This window comes from Monopterus albus, unplaced genomic scaffold, assembly GCF_001952655.1.
Source record: "Monopterus albus unplaced genomic scaffold, M_albus_1.0 scaffold150.1, whole genome shotgun sequence".
In the NCBI taxonomy this organism is placed as follows: domain Eukaryota; kingdom Metazoa; phylum Chordata; class Actinopteri; order Synbranchiformes; family Synbranchidae; genus Monopterus; species Monopterus albus.
Genome location: NW_018128030.1, coordinates 152,392 through 157,125, shown reverse-complemented (window position 1 = coordinate 157,125; position 4,734 = coordinate 152,392).

Here is a 4,734-nt window from a genome sequence, read left to right as displayed (position 1 = left end):
AGCCCCAGCTTAAAAAACCCAGTTCATCATGCCCCCCCCCCCCAATTCTCCAACAACCATACACATCCTTCATATACTTTATATACACTTTCTCCTATAGGTTTTACCTGTAAGAACCCAGTGTGACAACACAAACCAAGACTTCTTTGGTTTTATCTGTATGTACTCATTTTCATGTTAAGACGACAAACAGCAACAAAAAGGATATTAATAATATATTCATACATTACCTATTCCACTTTTAGAGAGTCACGGGGGGGCTGGAGCCAATCCCACCAACTGGGCAAGTGGTAAGGTATACCCTGGACAGCTCACCAGTCTATCATAGGGCTTAAAAATAATAATAATAATGTGCTGTACCAAAATAATGAATTGAATCACTAAGAGGACACGAAGCCCAGACAGTATGATGTAGAAATGCAAACGAACTGTTTCAGTAAAGGCTTAAGAAAGTCACTGAGGTAGGAATTTGAATTCTGGGAGGCTGCCCCAGATTTTGAGGTCCCAAACATCAAGTGCACAGTCTCCTTCCGTTTTAAATACGTACACATAAATGCAAACTAGTTCTGTACTTCTTGGAACAAACAGCATCAATGATGCAACAGAATGAATGCACACATGGAAACAAACACCATGCATCGCCACTTTGCTGAGTAAAAACATTATAAATTGCAGGTAGCCTTTTCATTTTATCCTTATGCAAACTCACACTTTTTCCCTTGCACATCAAAGGTGAACTCAGGTATGTAATGCACTTAACTGTTTGACTGGTATTAAGATTACTGAACAGAAACAAAGCAGAAAGTGAGAAGGAGCAGCACAATATCAAGAAGTGAGTTCAGAAGAAGTGGACTAATATGGATTTGTGTATGAGAGAGAAGGTGGCGGGACCATCTCAATAATTCTCACAGCAGCTTATATTCACTCTACCCTGCTGGGAGCAATCCCAGCATGCATCATCTATGCCTCGACTGGAAGGCTCCATGGCAACCTCCAGGGTCAGGGGTCATGGGGAAAGGTTGCTTTTATCTGCTAATGAGGTCGGTACCTGGGGCTCTGTGTCTCTCTGCCTCTGTCTCCCCACATTTCCCCTGTGCAGTTGGAGGCAGGGGGGAGCGGCAGCACTGAATACCTGCCAAGTGACACCAATGCCATCTTCACTCATCTCTGCCTTGGCCTCCGAGCTGCACTCTGAGTGTTCGATGGGGCGTGAGGTTGCAGGATGGGAGGGTTCTGCCCTGTAGGGAAGATAACAAATGGCTCAGAAATTGCTGTCCCCCACTCTGTCTCCTCATTGTGACATAAGTGTTCACATGCAAATCGACAATCGCCCCACAAGTTTGATTGATTGCCTACATACCAACATGGTTTGTGTAGCATTGTACTTACTGTTAAAGTGGCCTGTGATTGATGTTATGTTGCTTTGCTTTGTGCACATAAATCAGTTGTGCCAAAAGAGCAGTGACAAAACTGTTGGACCGTTCCTTAGCATTCACCTTTTTTAAATTACCAACACTAACAGAACAAAGCACCAGGTCAATATATCCTCTGTACATGGCTGCTTAAAACAAACAAGTGTTGAATGGGGCATGGTGCTTTCCACTGGACAAGCTGGTAAGGCCCCTGGAAACCACACCTCTCTTGCCAATCTGCTCACACTATATCACGCAAGGCTCACTGGCCCTTGTGCCCCTTCAGTGGGGCAAACAGGCACCCTCACCAGCCCCTGTCCCTCTCGCACACACCCTCACTCTCAAACACACGCCCCCTGTCATGTTCACAGGGCTGAGAAAGGAGTCCATTAACTCTGATTTAGTGGCAGTGTCATGTGGTCCCCTTTGTGAGGCGGTGACATTCATTGAATGGGAATCAGAATTTGCTCCCCCTCCTCCTCTATCTTTCCTTCCCTTGGCTCCACGCTCACGGTGTGTGGAGGAGTTTGTGTGGCTCCAGTGGGAGTGTAAGGGGGTGGGGGGGTAGATTGAGAGGGTTTTGCTGCCACATGTCTCTGAGTGGCGGACTCTTTGTGCCCTGGCCAGCCTGTTTGTTTAGCCTTTCCTCAGAGAGCTGCCTCACACATCGGTGCCTCATACAGATGACCGAAGAGAGCAGCTCCAGCTCTGAGAGGTGAGAGGGCGACAAGAAGCCAAAAACATTGCTCTAGGTGCTGGTTGAGGGCCCTAAAGGATATTTATAACAAGTTGGGTCTTATGTTGGTACTTTTGGCCATTAGCGGTGATAATAACATTGTTCTCAAAGCTAATTGCTGATGTCTGGGAATGCAGCAACATCTTTAACAAAAACAGGGCAGATTAGACAACCTTATCTGGAAGTAACGACAAGTAATGACGCTAAACTGTGTCACAGTTTACAAACCAGTCTCCTGGTGCATTTTTACTCTGCAGTACAGCAAATGCTTGAGTATAAAATGTTAAGAAGTCAAGAGTTCAGAGCCACAGGCCACAGATGCCTCAGAGAATTTCCAGAGATTACTCTTATTTAGGGAGGAATACTGTGAAATCAAACTGTCTGTCTCTTTGGCAACACAGGTAAACTATAAATAAAAGATAAAAGATAGACGATGCAATGTTTTACTGGGATTTTAAAGGCATCATTCCAAAAAGCTAAGAAAAACATGGGTCTGAACAATTTATAATCTAATATTTTGAAGTTGCAGACAGATCTGGAAAAATCCCACAGCTTTGTCAGATTTTAATAATAACTCATGGCAAACACAGTAGAACTTATTTTCCATAGTCTGCTAGCTGTATGGTACTCGGGTGATATTGGCTCTTAAAATGTGAAAGAATTTAACAAGGTATTTTTGTCTTGCATGGAGTTGATTCTGCTGAGTTTAAACTGGCCCCACCAGTGTTACCCTGCTGCTTGTGGCCTTAGGAGAGTCCATCCATTCCTGACTAACCTTTCTCCCGTAGCCAGTGGCAGGTCAGCAGAAGGTAGGAGCCTCACACGTGATAAAGTAGGAAACAGGAGGGCAGAGAGGTCAGGCTTGATTATTCTACCCCGCTCTCTTGGAAAACTAAATAGGAAAATATTTACACCAACAGGAAGTGTAGCATTTCCTAATGACAGGGCACATGTTGAGTGTGACGTTTCCTCCCTCCCCCCAACCTATTTGTGTCACTCTCCAAGTCAACACACACATACTGAGCGTGCACTGAAAATGTCAGTTTGGTGTCAGAATAGAACACTGATATTAAAGGTCTGGGAAAGATTTTAGGGTGAACTGCACTGACACCAGATTCTGCATGGTGGAAAGTTTCAGCTCAGAGTAAAACCTGTTAATGTTGCGTTTAGGCTTTCTTCCAGCCGCTTTAGATCAACCATAATAAGCTGCGAGTTTATGGACCTTTGCTCCCCAAATGTCTACCATGTTGCTAATTGCGTACATCTGTGGCTGGTGTTTTGATGTTTTGTCTCAGTGTGCAGCTGTCCATTCCATTTCCAACCGCCTCTGGTTAAAAGTGGCATGGCCCCGCCGTTATCTGTGTCCAGGCCTTTAATAGCAGCCATGCATGTGGCTTGTGATTCATCAGGAGGGGTTTGCTTTTTTACTCACAGCCAGCACTGCCAAGTTGTTGACTACAATCGAAATAAATAAAATACACAATAGGCCTCCAGCTATTAAGAATCTTTGTTCAGGCTTGGCACAAATCTGTTTGATGAAAGAAAGTGAGGTGTTAAAAACAAACCAGCCTCCTATTTGTTGGTGCCTGGTGACGCAGTGCATGTACGAGATCAAATGTTGGAAGATTTTTGGTTTCTGTAGATTCCTTCACAGAAACAAAATACATAACGTATGCAATACAAAACTCATACGAAACTAACAATTCATGATTAACACATTTTCTTCTTTTTAACCTACTACCATGGCCACAACTTACAGTAAGTGACCATTACATTTCACAAAGGCTTCATATAACAAGTCATTTTTATCTATTATTGAGACCACTGCTGCTGAGACTACGGTATCCCAAACCAGTTTCTGATTGTGATCACAGAAATATTCAGTTTACCCAGAATAAACTGGAACCAGAGCCTGCTCCACCAAAAACTAACAATTTACTCACAAGGCATTAAAATAAAAAAAGCATTCTCACTTGATTAAATACCAGTAAAGTCAGGTTAAGCCCAAAAAGGAAATGAGACACATCTAAAAGATGAATCAAACAATCAAAAAAACAGTGTGGGGTGGACTATAATGCAAAACAAGGCAAATATCATCAGATATACAGGCATTTTAAGACACACAGTCCACTTTGAATGGAACATGTTTGGCACCACTTCAAAATTCCCTACATGCAGCGAGCCAAAGTGTCTTCAAACCACACACTGAATGTGTGTAAACGTATGGCTGCCTCGCGACTCAGGCCTCCCTACTAACCCAGCACAAAAATGGCCCATATAAATGGAGCAGTAGAAGACAGTGATAAGTCTGGGAAAAACAGGGGTCAGCCTTCCCTGCAGTTTATCTTTATACATTAAATTAAACAAAACATTACACACAGAGTAACCAAAGTAAGTTACCTCATGTCTTGGCTGATATGTTTAAAGCAATCACGCTGGACATGAAGCGTCACATCCAACCCAGACTGGCCTCTGCTGCTGTCACTCAGAACTAGGAAGAAGGCCCAAGGAAACTTCCTGGCCCTTTTTCATAACCTCCCCCTCTTGTCTGGTCCTAGTGCTAACCCCCCCACCCCCCCCACCCCA